The sequence below is a fragment of the Thermobia domestica genome, chromosome 13 (genome assembly GCF_964235325.1).
Source record: "Thermobia domestica chromosome 13, izTheDome1.hap1.1, whole genome shotgun sequence".
Classification (NCBI taxonomy): domain Eukaryota; kingdom Metazoa; phylum Arthropoda; class Insecta; order Zygentoma; family Lepismatidae; genus Thermobia; species Thermobia domestica.
In genome coordinates, this window is record NC_137466.1 from 50,798,094 (window position 1) to 50,816,611 (window position 18,518).

The 18,518-nt window shown below is 37.6% G+C and overlaps 1 protein-coding gene across 1 annotated transcript in view; it reads left to right on the top strand.

Annotated features, from left to right (window-relative positions):
• The window catches only part of LOC145668141 (uncharacterized), a 98,873-nt gene that overhangs the window by 13,418 nt on the left and 66,937 nt on the right, over positions 1-18,518 (top strand). The window contains exon 2 of the mRNA XM_081735714.1: positions 4,377-4,452. The gene's annotated coding sequence lies outside the window, so the exon portion shown is untranslated. The remainder of the gene's footprint in view (positions 1-4,376; positions 4,453-18,518) is intronic.

Sequence of the window (18,518 nt, forward strand, 5' to 3'; positions counted from 1 at the left end):
GACTTTGTTTTGGTACCCTTGGACTGTAGCTGGATATGATGACTTCCGACCAAAGAGGTTTCGAACGCCGCCCGAACGTATTTTTGATGTTCAAACGCAGTGTTACTTGGAGGAAGACTGCTTAACGCAGGCATTCATGGAATGCTTCTACTGTGATAAGTAACTCTGTTTCTCGCATTTTATACACTGTGGTCATATTCATCCTCGCAGTCTTTTGCCCAGAGCTATCAACAACCCATTTTTTGAACTCGGTGACTGAACACGCACATGATTGTAAAGTGCAGTGTAATTGTCAGTGGCAAATATTGTGCGCATATTTGTACTGTACATGTAACCCTCTTACGTACAAACCAAAAATTTATTGCAATTGTGATCGTAACTTGTTAGTACGGTGAGCTAGATACGAAAACACTAAGAAATTCTTATAAAATTTTGCAACTAGATAATTACCCATTTAATTATATTTAAAGTAGAATGTATGTTCGTATAACAATTGGTGTAATTTTCATGTGATTATATATATATATATTTCTACCAATTGGATAATTAAAATGTTCCTTTTTCACAGCTTCACGAAACCTCCTATATTTTTTCGTCGTGATTTCCTATACTTTTTTCATTAGCATTGGAAAGCCTGCTATGGGTAATGAAGTTGAAACGGGGAACGTGTACTAATTTCGGTTTGACTTGAGAGTTAACAGGGAAAATGGAACCTATTCTTATGAAGCCTTATCGATTTCAGACAACCGCTTCTCGATATCTCTTACTGTTTTTTTTAAATTAATATTGAAACCAAAAGTACTAGTAAATTTCAATCATTTCCGGTTTTGGGAGAATATTATAGGTGAAGATGGTGGGTTATTTTATGTCAAATTAACTAAAAAAGTTAAGTTTGCCATTCTCAATCTCAGATTTTGATGAAACATGACATATTTGTTCTTTTTATGGATTTAAGTAAACAAACAAAATTTGTTTGCTCTGCTTCAAGCGTTAAGATTTTGCAGTGCTAAAGTTTTTGGAGTCGCGGTTTTTATCGATCGGATTGAGTTATATATATATATATATATATATATATATATATATATATATACGGTACGTGACGTTTGGGCACTGGACGTTTGGGCGCCAGACGTTTGGGCGCGAGTTAAAAAGTCGTTATGTTAGGCGCTGAGTACTAAGTTCGAATCAAGATATCACAAGGTGTCTACTGTAGTGGAAGTCCTTGAATTATACTGGATTTTGTTTTACATACTAGAAATACTGGAATTTCAAAATTATAAAAACTGAATTAACAATTAAATTTTGTAAATTTAAGTTTCAACGAAAGTTAAGTGTGCTTTTTATTTGATAACTTTTATGTAAGTCGACCAGACTACATATGATTGACTGCATTACATACATAGTGAGCCTATTCCATTAAAAAACTTAAAACAGGCCTTCTACTGTAGTTACGCAATAAGTGTGAATGTCAAACACATTTCTAGTGGCTAAATGACCAATATATGTACACTTAACTATTATTTTTCACTTTGAAATCGTTGTTGTTTTTTTTCCTTTCGCCACTTTCTTTAATGTAGATTAAATGCTTACAATGGGACGAAAAAAATGTGTGTTAAGTTTTGATTTTTATATTGGAATGTTAATTAAAAAAAAGTGATACCAGAAATACGGCATACTACAGTTCCTAAACTCAATGTGTTAGACATCCTGTATGCAAAATATGTCTTAGACACCATGTATGCAAAATATCTTTCCCTCAACTCGATTAGGATATAGGATTTTTAGATTTCTGGGCTCTCGGCATCTAAGGCCATTTAGCCCGTCACGTTTGAGGGAGCACACTATCCGGGGAAAGGGAAGGAAGGAAGCGGCCTGGATCTATAAATTAGGTACCACCCCGGCATTTGCCTGATGTGAATGAAGAAAACCCAGGAAAACCTCATTCAGGATGGCTGGCCTGAAAGAGCGTGTTACACTTTTTCGACCGAGTGCCCCCACCGGGAATCGAACCCGGGACCGATCGCACCGAAGGCGAGAGTGTTAGCGACTACGCTGCAATCTTTTATTGGTAGTTCTTTATTGGTCTTAAGGAAGAGAAGAGTTTGGCAAACGTAATACGAAAGAAAACAAATTTTAATAGGTCTATTCATAAATATGTAAAATTAATTTTCTTTAAAAAAATACAAAAATTAAATCAATATGTTTTAATTAACATTAAGAAAATTAACAGTTCGTCTGATTCCTTTATTTCCTAGCTTTCTTATATAATACAAAAATTAGATCAGAAGTACAAGAACCGTGAACAAGCAAAAAATCAATCCATGACGAGGTTAGGCAACAAATACTACAAACGCATTAAACTATTTAATTTAGATGAATAAATAAGATAGAGATAGAAAATATACAGATAAATGAGGTGAGATAAAGATAGAAGTGTAGGAAATGTATATATCTTGATTGGCGCTTAGTTTTCAGTGCCTAGCTTACTTTATATGTCGTAAATTGTGATTTTTACTATGTACCTCGCGCCCAAACATCTGGCGCCTAAACGGCTTTGCGCCCAAACGTCCGGCGCCCAAACGGCAGCGCCAAAACGTCCGCGCCCAAATGGCGGCGCCCAAACGTCCTGTCCCGATATATATATAAAGACAAATTATATCTTCCTTGTTTGTTAAACAATGTTGAAACTTTTTTTTTATATATATATAAATATACATCATATGTAAGAAATCCAGAAATAAAACAAGTTGAGAATGCTCCAAGAGCATTGCCAGAACGAACTAAAAAAAGAATTGAGATATGGAGCGGGAAGGATAACTTTGATTGTTCCTATATGTAAAAGTAAATCCTTTTATCTGCACCTTCTTCTCTTGCTCGCAAAATATCATGTCTCTATCACTTACCGTTTCCGAGATATGGCTCCTTGAATCTCCTGAAATTCTAAATTTTTTGGCCAACATCTGGGGAACAGTGGCCAGTTAGCTAGTAGCCAGTTGGCCAGTGGCCACCGGTTACTATTTGGTACCAAAATGTTCACCATTCTCTTAGGTATTGATCAGCATCAATATGATCGCTCTATAACTTATGGTTCCCGAGTTATAGCTTCTTAAATCTCCGGAAATCGGCCATTTTTTGGCCCATATCTCGGGAACGATAAGAGTGACGCGAAAAATTCCATCACTTTCTCAGATAGTTTTTGATGCTCTGTCGAATGGAGTGCTCAAAAATCTCAAATAACAGACAGACTGGGTGACAGACAGACACACAGACGTAGAGAATTTAGTAACAAGCTTTTCAGGTTCGTTGATAAGCTGCGAAATATGTATACATGGTCAGAAAAAAATCTTAAAGTGGTACCGGTAGTTATAGATGTTATTAATATTCTGAGTTCTTACGCTAAATGGAATATCTTCGAAAGGAAAAAGGACAATCATTTTTTATCTTTGTTTTTGCTGTAAGATAGATGTTCTACTAGTTGCAAAAATAGAACGAATGGTTTTCGCTTCTTCATGATTTTTTCTCACTTCAAAGATCACTTCAGTTCACTTCAAGTAAGTGCGAAATCACTTGACGCACTTACTTTCTTTAAATAGTACAATTAAATTGAAATTGTACTAAATTATATTAAAATTTGAATATATTTGGAATTTTTACTGCAATGGAAGACGTATTATTAAAATGTTAAAATATTTAAAATTGTAACTCCCGGCTTAAACATACGAGAACTTATAGTTTCACTATATATATATATATAGATATATATATACAAACAAGCAAACAATTTCACGTTAACTATTGGCCGAATCTGAAAGAAATTTGGTAGGCAAGTAGCTCATCGCTGAGACGCTAAGCCACTCCCTGAATATCCATACATTCTATCACTCTTCCTTATAGTTGGTTCTCAGCCATTAACACCACTTGGATTGTACCTTGGACAACGTAGTGTTTATATTTACAGACCACCTCCATAGATTGAATTGAATTATACATTATACCTATAATGAATGAGGTTGATTTTCCAAGCACAACAGGAGTTTTACAGATCATCTGATCTGAATGATAGGATAGGGCGCCAACTACACGAGAGAGTGATATAATCTGTTGTTGCACGGAGAGTGAACTGGGTAGCTTTGTGATTAACTTATCGCGGTTGTGATTTGATTCTTGGTCTAGCGGTTCTTGTAGAAACATTGTGTTGCAGCGTATAGGTATATGTGTTGGATGTTTAGGAAGTACTGAGAAGTAACAGGAAGTCTGCTTATTTATTTTGTTGAAAAGAATTGTTGCTTCACTGTAATTTTAAGAGATATACATGTAGAATTAGTTCTGTACATTCTTGCTTGCAAAATGACACGTTTTCTTTTCTTCTTTTTTAGAATGTTTTGAGGTTCAATATAAATTAGGAGCTGGTGGTGGTGTTTAATCAATGTTGTGACTACTCCGCTAAATCAGGTGAGTTACAATGATATATTATTATTTCGTTCATTGGTGAAGTTCAATTATTTTAATGTTGTGGGAAATAGGTTAGATATGTGTCTGTAAAACATCTGAATAAAAGGTGAAGAGTGACTAGAATACATATGACAACTACGTTTTAGAATAACGGCGTCAAGTGATTAGTGCTGGGAATTTAAGTGGGCTAAATAGGTTGTCTTTTACTATAATGAATATTGCCAAATTTCTGAATAATTCATCAGTTAAGACCAGATAAACTTCATATCCATTTGCTTCCTTTACGGACAGAAAAAAAAATTACAATATAGGTCTATGAAACTAGACACGTGTGTAACAATTTTTAAATGTTTCATGTAGAAATACCCACTTTGCACCTTTTAATCCTTTCGGGTATATTAATAAAATACTTGTCTGTATTGTGTCCTCAATTTTCATTATATTTCGGGTAACTGAAACTTTCTTCATCGCTTAAATCTTAAAAAAACTGAAGTCAGTTCCAATTAATTCACATATTACCGTAATGCGTATCTTTTTCTAGCGGTAAGTGCTGAGTTCATAAAAATTCACAACTTGTTACAGGACACAGCATAAAAAAAAGAAAAAAAGGAACAGAGATATTACTACAAATTTAAGTATGAAACACAACTTTTGTATATATTTACACAGTCACTACAGATTCGTACAATATAAGCTAAATATACATGAGATAGCATCGAATAAAGTGTTGTCAAATCATAATCATACACAAAAGTTGGAAAAAATATCGAATAACAGTACTGCAGTCCACAACTGAACAAAATTAATGTCTGTAACCGCATGTTTTTGAAAAAAAATATCAAATTTTCGTCTCGTACTTTTATTTGTTGTTTCTGTTCAGAGATGTCACAGGAACAACTTTGTGTATGATGTATCAGTTTGGAGCAATTCATACTACTATATCTCAAGTATATCTGGTTCATATTGTGTGAATTTACGATGATTCTGTAAATATGTAAATAATTTATGGTGTTTCATTCTCAGTTGGATATACCTGAATTGAATTTTGAAGTGACCCCGCGTAGCGTAGTTGCTAACGCTCTCGTCTTTGGTGCTGGCGGTCCCGGATTTGGTTCCCAATGAGGCCACTTGGTTCGAAAAGTGTAAAAGCTTTTTCAGTCCAGCACTCCTGAGTGGGGTTTTCCTCGGTTTTCCTCATTCACACCAGGCAAATACTGGGATGGTACGTAACACATGACCCAGGCCGCTTTCTTCGTTCCCTTTCCTCTGATAGCGAGATTGCCGAGAGACGTCATCCGTCATACGTGACGGGCTAACATGGCCATAGATGCCAAAAGTCCAGAAATCTAATTCCTAATTCCTTGGACTTTGAAGAATAGTGCCCTATTCTGAATTGTTCTTTATGAAAATAGTTGCTAGCTAGGTTTTTGTGAATTACTGATAAAATCATTTACCTCCATGCTTCCTGAGGACAGATATTTGTGAATAATCATATCAAAACTATAGATTTCAAAACTAATCAGTCTTCTTCTGGCAGTAGCAATTTTACATTTTTCTATTTTTTCTTTCAAACTAACCAAAAAAGTTCTTGCTATTCCAGAGTAGTGATAAACAGAGAGCAATACAGTGGAAGATACGTACCTTTAGGTTTCGAAGTAATCTCGATCAGCATCCAACACCTTTTGCCAACGTTCCTGCAGCTGCACAATACTCTGGTCATAAAACTTAACTCGGCGGTCATGGATGCAAAGAAATCAGTGAGTGCATTTCGCAGGTCTCCTTCATTTGCGAAGGATCTGTGGTTGTCGAGGCAATGAAACAGGTAGTAATCTGTTGGCTTGAGGTCCGGTGAATATAGTGCATGGCACACTGTCTCCCAGTCAAGTTTGCTGAAGGATCTTCCTTGTCCTCGTTGCCATACGTGGTTTGTCATTGTCTTGCAGGAACAGTACACCTTTGTGATTCACTAATGCCGGCTCCTTCTGCCGCAATACACAGTGCACTCTTAGCAGAGCAGTGATGGTCTGACCAGGTGGAAGGACCTCGTAATGCACCACTTGCCGCCAATTCCACCATACAGAGAGCATAACCTTTGTGGATGCAGAGATGATCTTGAAGTGTGAGGAACAGGATCACGTGGCGACAATCAATGTTTAGTACGCTTGAAAGTGTCATAGAGGACCCACATTTCATCATCAGTGAGCAAGCGAACAAGGGTGGGTGTGTTCAGATACCGAGTGAGCAATGACAAACAGACTGTCACTTGCTGTTCCTTGTTGGCTGCCGACAATGCAGTGGCGGCTGCTACTATATTTTGCATGGTTGTGCGACCAGATTTTTTTAATACTGAAGATATTTTTAAGTACTAAAGTAGTGTATCAGTAAACAATAAACCTTTGCTCTTGAGCGCAAGACAGCATTGATACATCTCTAAAAAAATTCAATTAAGAAAACTGAAAGAAAGAAAGATATTTACATTTCCAGTTGTAGCAAGCGTTGCCACTGGAAGCAGTAACAATGAGCATATGGCGGCAAGCTTCTATCTCTTAACATGGGAAAGTGGATTTATACTTGCATTGCTGCTATCTTCCCGTATTGTTTGCTTCCAGTTGCACCTTGCTCGGCAACCAGTATATAGTCAGCTTCTGTAATAGTTACGAATTCCTCCGCTTGGCAGCGCTTGATTCAATTGATAGTGTGGGTGAGATACAGAAGCTTGGAAGAAAAGAGTGATTCTCAAAACACAAACTCGCTAAAAACAAATACACGTCTGAGGGGCTTTGCCTTCCCAAAGTTGGATAGCATTCCCCTCGAAGTTCCTATATTCAGAGCATTTTCAGCATCTAATTCAATGGTTTCGAATTCATGGTAATTCCCATTGATTGAAAACTGACAAATCGTTCCAAATATTAAAAGTTAATAAGTGCTGTCTCGAAAGAGAAAAAGTCCTACCACTAATTGGTCGAATGCTCATCTCTGTGTCTATTAAATCAATATTAGAGAAAATACTTTAATCAATAAATATACAAATAAAGCTTAAAAAGACTTTCCTCTTCATATTTCCTAAATATTTTTTGGATGAGACTCAAGAACACTTCCAAGTACGTACATATTTTTGATATTGTAACCGCTGCTTTTACAGACCACGAACTGCTACTGCGACAATGTGTTGGGTATCCACTGTGACTTCCCTATGTATGAAGAGCGCTGGTTACGCTAGTTCGATTCCATGGCTGGATAGCCAAACTTGCGGCGTCACCTTTTCCAATAATTAGAATTTTGGCTATGGGAACCAAACCTGAAAAGCGCTACCTTGCGTCTTATATTACCTTGAATTTGTATCCGTAGCTGACATTAAAGAAACGAAGGAAAAGAGAAAAAAAAAAAAAACATTGGGTCGCCGTTATTCCTTCTTACACTATAATTTATAGACCAGTAAACACAACGCTACTTACTCCAGATTCTTGTACACTACTTGCGTTGTCAATGCTAAGGAAAAGACGAGGAAAAGAAAGAAAAAAAAATCATTTAAGATAACACCATATATCTTGCATCTCTGTTTATTTAACTTTCCTTGTAATAAACGCATAACAAAAGACTCTCATTGACATTTATGATCGTGGATAGCTAGATTCAGGAAAAAAAAATCTTTGTATTCCGTTTAAGTTTCTCAAACCTTTAACGCCAACACAACTCAAAGGTAAATAACAATATAAATTAAGCCACACTGTACTAACAGTAAGAGAGTTGTTTACATTTCTAGACAATAGCACAAAGTCCTTGGTAGGCTACTTCACCGAAGGAAATTTACCAATTACATTACCACTCGTAACCATCTCCTTGCAAAGAGAAAGACCTACGGCCGCGTCGATTAACCTTCCCCCTTTTAGTACATAACTTCTCCACTTCACCCGCATCCAACTGCTAAGAGGGCATTTCCCTCGACATTTACTATTAGCAGCGGCGGTAATAACATTAAACTCTGTAGCACATTATGGGGACACAAAACCAGCCAATGAAATTAGACTCGACTTCTGACACTCCCGCATTGAAGTACGAGTGGTATCGTACACCCACCGTCTTAACGTGCCTCACTGATCTAGTGAGCAACATCACAATCAAATGTAACAGGACAACTCGAGAATGCAAACTTGGGGTGCGGCGACTTAATGCTTAGATTGTAAATTATAGATATACTTATGTATAAAGTTATTGATAAACAATACGGAATGCCCGCTGCTAGACAGACGTAAACTAGCCATCACTAATCAATCCTTAATTTATCAAATAGAATACCTGAGAGAATAGACAATACGGAATACCTGTTGCTAACATACATGTGCTAGATGGCAGCGAGTAATATATTATACATCTAGACAACTCTGAGAGATGATTTTATTCAGAGCAAGAGAGAAACGGCTTTGATATCAGACTATCCCGCTGGCGTATGATTCAACTTACTGGATAGAGACTCACTCTCGTTTACTCGGACATATTACGGACAAAACTCATTTCGGACAATATTATGGACATTATAAACTGACTCGGATAATATATATATATATATGTATACACCAAGAAAACTGAGAATTATTGAACGTATATTATTGTTTGTTCATAAGTAATCTGTAGTAAGATAATGAACACACGAAGACATTAATATGACGTTAGATGTTATATTTTAAATAATTTGGACAACTATAAACGGTGGACAATTTCTTCCGCAACTTCCCGGATGATACCAGTTTCTTCACAAGACGGAATAAAAAGAAATAGACATATTTACCTAGTAGACAGTTACCAAAGCTCACCCGACCGTGGTTTCACTTTACGAATAGGGACACTGAGGAAACACTGTGAAACAGCACTCCAGGGTGGCGACCGGTCCTGACGACTCCTCCAACATCTCACCATGTGTACAGCCATAACCTCGGCGTGGATTGATCACACCCCCTCCTTGGTTAACAGCAAAGCATACGTTCCACTGCTATCTCCACCAGGTAGACAAACAATCACTGCAAAGCTGCTGCAATGTTCATCCTCACAACAGCGACCACAGTTAGACACATTAAATTCCGGAGAGGCAGGCTGAGCTGACAACAAGTAATATAGGACGAAGTCCCTTGCCAAGAAAACGTAGTAAGGGTGGACGGAAATTTACAACGTCAAGAGAAGTAGGCCATACATCAATCGAGTTCAGTCTCGGAGACAGCACAAAAGGGATTTCTGAACTTCAGCTTTCATCACATTAACAGTTAGGAAATATCTAACCAATCCCAGCCATATTCCAAAACGCACAGGTCGAATGTTTGAGTAAGTTCTCTTGTGATTCTTGTTTATACCCGCTAGCCTAGCATACCGTTCGACTAAACAGCTCCTTTAAATATTTATATTAAAGAACGGCCACTCACTGCATAATTCACTGTAAATTAATATCCGAAAATATGGACAATCGTGCTTTTCACCTCACCACGGCCATGTTCGCAGTTCGTAGTACAAAGAAAAGGTGAACCAGAGGGGGCTCTCCGCAGCCCTCTCACTTCCGGATTGGTCATTCCATACTACGCATCAGAGCGTAGAATGGAAATAACAGATTTTATAATAAAACAAATATAACTAAAGGAGAATAAAAATTATATAAACGGGCATTTATATATGCAGATTCATAATAATCCTTCCGTTTTACGTGAAACACAAAAATTTAAATTATTTCAAACGATCCGAGCTACTCTCAAAAGCCGCTCAACGCAAACCATAGACGTACAAAGGAAAGTAGCATACTACATCTACATGCACTAGTCCAATTGTCGACCATCTTGAATCCTTCATGAGAGTCGAGAATTGAGAAAATAAAAAAAGAAATAATATTAGCTGAGAGCTGATTGAACATTTCCGCAAATATTCTCTTTGAGAAAATGTAACGCTCAAAGAGGAACGTTACATCCACCCAGAGGACAAGAAAAAAAAAATTCTCTTTTTTTTTTTTTTTTTTTTTTTTCCCTATATATTATTAGTTAGAAGTTATTTATATGGATAATTTCGAAGAAGTTCATCTCTTCGTTGTTTGGAACAGTTGAATTTCTTCAAATTATGAAAATTCTGCGTTCCCACACTTTCCCCAGTGAGGGTATGCAAAATCACTGAGTTTTTCAGAACCCTTCTAGCCAAGAAAGGGCCCGAGAAACATTTCATATATTTAGCAAATTCTCCTTTAACTGAAGAGGAAAGATGGTGAAGTTTAACCATTACTAGGTCTCCTTCTTCTAACTTAACCTCCCTTCCTGTTCGTTTTAAAGATTTCTTAGTTTTATTAGTAACTTTAGGATACAATGTAATATGACGATCTTGGGTAGGTGTCTTCTCTAGAACACCAGGCCAAGGAAAATTCTTTTTAAATGCTTCAATAGCAGAATAAGATAAAAATAGCTCTGCAGGCGTACAATCAATACTACTACATAATGAATAATTTAGGAGTTCCTGACATCGCTTCAGTACAGTACTCCACTTAGAATGATTACTATGACACTCTAAACGAATAATTCGGTTGAGTTCTTTATGGCTCCTTTCTGCCAAACCATTCGAAGACGGGGAATAACTAGACGTTAATACGGATTTCATATTATGCTCCTTACAATAGTCCTGCCAGAGGCGCGAAATAAACTGTGAACCTTTATCCGAGACAATGGCATTAGGATAAGGGAACAAATAAAAATAATTCTTTTCCAACACTGAAATTATACCTTTAACATGAGCAGTCTTTAAAGGAAAGAAACAAACAAACCTAGAATAAACATCAATAATAGATAAAATATAATAATAACCATTACTAACTGGGAGCCTCCCAACGAGATCTACCGCTAGGCGGTCGTGAGGTCGACTAGCTTCTATATGAATTTCTTCTTTAAGTATTACCTGATTGGCGAACTTTGTCTCAGCACAATCAAGACAATCTCTAATATACTGTCGAATTGACAGTCTTTGTTTCTTCCAATAAAATAAAGAACGACATAAAGACATACATTTCCTAGCTCCGAAATGACCACGTGAATGGACTATTCCAATTATTTCTTTTATTAACTCTTGAGGAATAACCAAAAGCCATTGGTTCGAATTCCTATGCTTGAAATATAACAAACCTTGATAACAAGTGACATGTTCCGAGGAACTATCCAATAAAGACCTTAACTTAATACAGAAGTCGTCATACTTCTGCTTTTCCCTGACTTTCTCCAGGTTAAAAAGAGACGAATCTTGAACAGACAAGAAATTGACATGATACTCTTCTAACTTCGAAGGCACTTCCGGTGGATTTCTACTCAATGTATCCGCGACAAAATTTAGACTCCCAGGACAATGCTCGAAGACAAGGTCAAACCTTTGTAATTTAAGAAGCATACGAGTCGTCCTAGTATCTAAGTTCTTCATAGAAAAAGAATGAGTGACTGCAGCATTATCCGTATGGATATACGCAGTTCTTCCAAGAATATATTGTGAAAAACGTTCACACAAAAACAAAACAGAGAGCAATTCCAACTGAAAAGAAGACAATGAAAGTTCGTGAGGTTTAACTCTACGACTAGCGTAGGCGATGACATTTGGATGATCAGACCCATCAGGGTACTGTGCCAGAAAACCAGCCAAATTCTCAGAACAAGCATCCGAATGGATGTGAAATGGCAAATTGAAATCTGGTTGTCCCAACGCAGGTGGATTACTGACGATTTCCCGCAATTTATAAAAGAGATCCAAAACTTCAGGAGTGAGTTTGTACATAACATCTTTCTTAATAAGATCGTACAACGGAGAAGTAAGAGTCGAATAATTGGGAATGAACCGCTGTCGCCATCCCAATAATCCTAGAAATTGACGCATCTTTTTCTTGGTTTTCGGGATGGGATAGCAACGGATTGGCTCATTATGACGTGGGTCAACTTTAACAGTCTGACCACTAATGATATGTCCCAAGAAGTTCACTTCCGTCAGAAGGAAACGACACTTCCGGAAATTCAGGGAAAAATTCCCACGTTCAAAAATTTCGAACACACGCTCCAGATGGGCGAAGTGTTCGTCTAGAGAAGTGCTAGATATTAAAATATCGTCCAGAAACAAGGTGACAAAATCTTTAGTACTTTGATCGAAGTAACTATGCATGACGCTCTGGAAAATAGCGGGCGCACTCTTGATTCCTTGAGGTAAGACCATCATTACGTATTGTCGCCCTTTATAAACAAAACTCGTACAGGGGTATGACGAAGGATGGAGACCTACGCCATAGTATCCTGACGAACAGTCAAACTTCGAAAAGTATTGCGCTTTCGCTACACGGTTCAATATATCACCTATTGGTTCCACCTGAGCCTTAGGAGCTCGGACACAGTGGTTCAGTAGGCGAAAATCAATTACAGGTCTAACAGCACCAGACGCCTTGCGAACACAATGCATGGGGTTCCGGTACGGTGAGGTCTGTTCACGGGCTAAGCCTAATTCAATCCATTTTTGTAATTCTGCCTCAAATTCCATTTCCATGGATTTTGGCACAGAATAACACGGTCCTACGACAGGTTCTTTGTCAGTTAATTCTATCTTGTACAAAGGCGTTCGTATCCTACGAGGATACTCGCAGAAAATATTACGATATCGGAGTAACAAATTATATAAACGTTGCTTAACGTTAGTATCTAAATCTTCTCGAGATGAGATATAATTCTGAATTTCAGTATCTGAAAGGTTAGATTCAGGAACTATATGCACATCTGACACAGAAAAGGTAACTGGATTTTCTACTGAAGGAGGAACCTCTAAAATGTTGACATCAGAACACAAAAGTTCGGAAGGAAGCGATTCCTGCTCATCGGACGGCCATTCAATCCTCCCGATCTCAACCTTGTTCGAAGACAAAGCTACTATAAGAATACTAGGTTGATTAGTCGGAATTACGACATGACTACCAGCATTATCACGCAATCGGATTTCTTTCCTCTCCCTGTCGATAACAGCTTTGAATTTGTCTAAAAATGGACAACCCAAAATAAGATCTGTTCGAAGATATTTTATGACAAACAGCGGAATATCAAATAAATGACCCTGAATATTTAAACTAAATATCTGGACACCTTGAACCGAAAACTTCTCTGTACCAGCAAAGGCACCTAACGACAAACCAGTATATGGTCGCAATTTAGCAGATGAAACTCCAAATATTCCAGTCCAAAAGGCATAAATCTGATCCACAGTCAATAGTACAGGTTAATTGGACTCCGCCAATGTTTCCTTTGACAACGGGGGAAGAAGAAAAATAATAGTCGGGCTTTTCCTTTTCTTCATCCTCCTCAACTACAAAATTTACGTTAAATGATATGACATTATTACTCTCGTTATTATTTACATCTCCAGATAATGACTCCACCAAGACATTGTAAGTTTTGACATTAGTTTCCGAATCATTATCTACGGGGACTGGAGAAATACAGCAGTCGTTTCCCCCCGTGTTCGGAAAAGACTGCAACCTTAGTTTTCCGAAGTAGATGAAGGTTGATCTTCCCTTGGATTGGAAGATGCTTCATCTCGTCTCCTATCATTATTTTGATATCTTCCGTTACGTCCTCGATTTCTTCCACGATAACGGTTTCTACCATTTCCTCGATATCGATTATTATACTGATAATTATTACCATTATTGTTACTGTTATTGTTATTCCTATTTTCAGTCTGAGCATAGCTTAAAATTTCAGTTTGACAGCTACTGTCAACATGTTCTGAATTACGATTAATGATTTTAGCTTGCTTAGCGAATACTTTCTTTGTCGGAGGCCTAACTTCATGCATAGAAGTATCCTCAATCCCAGATAATAACGCTACTTTACTCATTAATTCATCAACACTATTATACTGCTGAACGGACAGCAAACGCATGTCCCTAGGCGGTAAACAATTCAAAATTAATTCCACAAGTTCCGAAGTACTCGGGGTTTCGCATATATTGTAGTAACTTTCAACTTCAAACCAAACGTAATCTAACAATGAAGCAAATTTCGTCTTATCATAGCGCAAAGATTGCAACGACTTCTTCTGTGCACGCTCTATCTGAGGCGAACAATACTGATTCTTAAAAAGACGCACAAAATCTTGATAAGTTTTAATTTCAGGAGCTACTGAACTATACCAAGCAAACGCGGCTCGCACCATACAATGTTCTACGACCCGTAGTTTGTCTCCATCAGTAAGTGAATACATACTTAAACATTTCTCAAGATCCCTCAAAAACTTCCTTGGGGCTCCAGGTTTGATATCCCCAGAATACGAAGGAAAAGATTGTAAATCTTTCTGCTTAATCGCAAAAGGCAATGAATGCGGTGCTATACCACTAAAGGTGGCAACACTGTTTCGCGGTACCGGATTATTCGGCACAATAGCAGTGTGAAAAACACTAGGATCATAACTAGGCTTTAAATAGCTAGTATTAAACACTGGTGGGCTATTCCCAACATGAGAAGTGATCCCTCTCGACATTGACCATGTGACAGTGTCAGTAGTACGAGTACTATTACTTACATTATTGCTGTAATAAACAGAAGAATTAACATTTGGAAAAACATTTAAGGCACTAGCAATTACTTTGGTTTCACTAGGACTAGCTGGAAACTCGTATTTAATATCTGGTTCTGATTGCACAAACACAGGTTTACTCAGATAGCTAACAGAACTAGTAATAGACACATTACGTTCAGCAGACGTACTAACAATAGTATTGACAGGCAAATTATCCCTTGACTCAGAAAACAACACTACAGAATTTTCACTAGTACAAGGACGTTTACAGGGAACACCTTCTTTACTCAGGCTCCCACACTCAACTGACGTAAATTTAGGTTTCTGCAATTTATCCACTTTATTAGTTAAGGTTAACACTTCAGAGAAAAGCTTAGATTGACTATTATTGCACCCTTCTAGTTCAATTTTCACTTCCTCATTCTCATTTTCAAGTTTTTTTATTCTATCAAAAACAACCTTTAATGCTTTATGATGAGACTCAGCCTCATTTTCTATAGAATCAACACGAGATTCCACGGAGTCAATACACAACTTATTATTTTCAACTTCCGTTTTCACAGACTCAATACATAACTTATTATTTTCAATACATGACTTATTATCTTCAATACACGACTTATTACTGTCAACTTCTACCTTAATGTTATCTAACTGCACTTGCAAATCCTTTTGGTTAACAGTTAGCGAACTACAAAGGTTTTCTACACTACCTATTCTTTCATCAATCTTATGCATAGTAGTGGAGAGGCTATGTACATTTTCAACAATGCATTCCTGAATTCTAGCATTGTTAGCTTCGTTACTTTCCTTTATACTTTCTATTTTACTATTAGTATTAGCATTACTTTCTTCTATCTTACTCAATACAAGAGCGAACATTTCAGCAAGTTCACTCATCCGCTCCGTCCCTTTTTCGCTACCTTGCGGGGACTTAGGCGAAGAAAAATGCTTGGGAGGTGATTCGTTCTCACGCTCCAACACTTCAGGAGAAACATGCACGTCGCATTTAGGACAAACCCAAACAAAAGAATCTGAGCTAACAGCTTCAAAAACACTAGAAGTATCTTTTAACTTAACACAAACAAAATGTGACCATTCGTGACACCTGTCACAAGATATAGCACGTTTCTTATCAGAATCAATTTGTTCCGCGGCAGCAAGAGGTTCACTACAACAAACACAAATAATATCATCTCCATTAGGAGGAAGATTCCTCGACTCAGCCGACATTCTTACTTACTGACTTATAAGTCTAATAAACATAAACATATGTGAGCTCTATCCAGTATATCTCATCAACACCAACGCGACAGTCCGTATCACTCGTTTCTTCCCGCATGACACGACAAAAATAGTGTAACATTTTAGACAATAAAATAATCCTACAGCTGGGTTCGCCAAACTTGAAGAGCGCTGGTTACGCTAGTTCGATTCCATGGCTGGATTGCCAAACTTGCGGCGTCACCTTTTCCAATAATTAGAATTTTGGCTATGATAACCAAACCTGAAAAGCGCTACCTTGCGTCTTATATTACCTTGAATTTGTATCCGTAGCTGACATTAAAGAAACGAAGGAAAAGAGAAGAAAAAAAAAAAACATTGGGTCGCCGTTATTCCTTCTTACACTATAATTTATAGACCAGTAAACACAACGCTACTTACTCCAGATTCTTGTACACTACTTGCGTTGTCAATGCTAAGGAAAAGACGAGGAAAAGAAAGAAAAAAAAATCATTTAAGATAACACCATATATCTTGCATCTCTGTTTATTTAACTTTCCTTGTAATAAACGCATAACAAAAGACTCTCATTGACATTTATGATCGTGGATAGCTAGATTCAGAAAAAAAAAAATCTTTGTATTCCGTTTAAGTTTCTCAAACCTTTAACGCCAACACAACTCAAAGGTAAATAACAATATAAATTAAGCCACACTGTACTAACAGTAAGAGAGTTGTTTACATTTCTAGACAATAGCACAAAGTCCTTGGTAGGCTACTTCACCGAAGGAAATTTACCAATTACATTACCACTCGTAACCATCTCCTTGCAAAGAGAAAGACCTACGGCCGCGTCGATTAACCTTCCCCCTTTTAGTACATAACTTCTCCACTTCACCCGCATCCAACTGCTAAGAGGGCATTTCCCTCGACATTTACTATTAGCAGCGGCGGTAATAACATTAAACTCTGTAGCACATTATGGGGACACAAATCCAGCCAATGAAATTAGACTCGACTTCTGACACTCCCGCATTGAAGTACGATGGTATCGTACACCCACCGTCTTAACGTGCCTCACTGATCTAGTGAGCAACATCACAATCAAATGTAACAGGACAACTCGAGAATGCAAACTTGGGGTGCGGCGACTTAATGCTTAGATTGTAAATTATAGATATACTTATGTATAAAGTTATTGATAAACAATACGGAATGCCCGCTGCTAGACAGACGTAAACTAGCCATCACTAATCAATCCTTAATTTATCAAATAGAATACCTGAGAGAATAGACAATACGGAATACCTGTTGCTAACATACATGTGCTAGATGGCAGCGAGTAATATATTATACATCTAGACAACTCTGAGAGATGATTTTATTCAGAGCAAGAGAGAAACGGCTTTGATATCAGACTATCCCGCTGGCGTATGATTCAACTTACTGGATAGAGACTCACTCTCGTTTACTCGGACATATTACGGACAAAACTCATTTCGGACAATATTATGGACATTATAAACTGACTCGGATAATATATATATATATATATGTATACACCAAGAAAACTGATAATTATTGAACGTATATTATTGTTTGTTCATAAGTAATCTGTAGTAAGATAATGAACACACGAAGACATTAATATGACGTTAGATGTTATATTTTAAATAATTTGGACAACTATAAACGGTGGACAATTTCTTCCGCAACTTCCCGGATGATACCAGTTTCTTCACAAGACGGAATAAAAAGAAATAGACATATTTACCTAGTAGACAGTTACCAAAGCTCACCCGACCGTGGTTTCACTTTACGAATAGGGACACTGAGGAAACACTGTGAAACAGCACTCCAGGGTGGCGACCGGTCCTGACGACTCCTCCAACCTCTCACCATGTGTACAGCCATAACCTCGGCGTGGATTGATCACACCCCCTCCTTGGTTAACAGCAAAGCATACGTTCCACTGCTATCTCCACCAGGTAGACAAACAATCACTGCAAAGCTGCTACAATGTTCATCCTCACAACAGCGACCACAGTTAGACACATTAAATTCCGGAGAGGCAGGCTGAGCTGACAACAAGTAATATAGGACGAAGTCCCTTGCCAAGAAAACGTAGTAAGGGTGGACGGAAATTTACAACGTCAAGAGAAGTAGGCCATACATCAATCGAGTTCAGTCTCGGAGACAGCACAAAAGGGATTTCTGAACTTCAGCTTTCATCACATTAACAGTTAGGAAATATCTAACCAATCCCAGCCATATTCCAAAACGCACAGGTCGAA